Below are 635 nucleotides of genomic sequence, written 5' to 3'. Positions count from 1 at the left end.
GGAGCCCCTTTCTCTGGATCGGCCACAACACGCCCCGGGGGGGGCGCCTGCCGTTTCCAACTTTTCCTGCCTTCGGCCCAGGCCTCGCTGGCCCCAGGGCACCTCTGGTCCTGAGGTTCCGCACCAGCTCAGGGACGTGAGCCCGGGAGCCCGGTGCCCCCACCCCTCCTGCCCCAGGCCTTCCTCCTCACTGCCCCTCCCAGGCGGTGACGCTGCCCCCAGGGCCCTGTCATCCGCTGTCACAGTTGCTCCTCTCCTCGTGGCTTTCGCCCAGCCTCGCGGGTGCACACACAGGACCCACCAGCCCACACGCTCCCGGCACCCGGCCAACGCCCGCACCCTCAGAGTCTCCTTTCTCTCTCCAACAACAACGGCCAAACATGTCACCTTCTGTTCCAGCCTCTGTCACCCTGCTCAGGACAGACAGCTGAGCCTCACCCCCGTCCCCACCTGAGGGACTGNCCAGCCTGCACACCAGCCTCCACACCAGCCTTAACACCAGCCTCCACACCAGCCTGCACTCCAGTCTGCATGCCCATGCACCCAGACAGACCGCTTTCTAAATGCCACCCTTTGTGGTCTCCTCAGCCAGAGTCTGCCAGCGCCCTCCGTGGGGGGAGGGCCACCTGACACTG

The sequence above is a fragment of the Crocuta crocuta genome, unplaced genomic scaffold, assembly GCF_008692635.1.
Source record: "Crocuta crocuta isolate KB4526 unplaced genomic scaffold, BGI_CrCroc_1.0 scaffold750, whole genome shotgun sequence".
In the NCBI taxonomy this organism is placed as follows: domain Eukaryota; kingdom Metazoa; phylum Chordata; class Mammalia; order Carnivora; family Hyaenidae; genus Crocuta; species Crocuta crocuta.
This window is presented reverse-complemented; position numbering follows the sequence as displayed.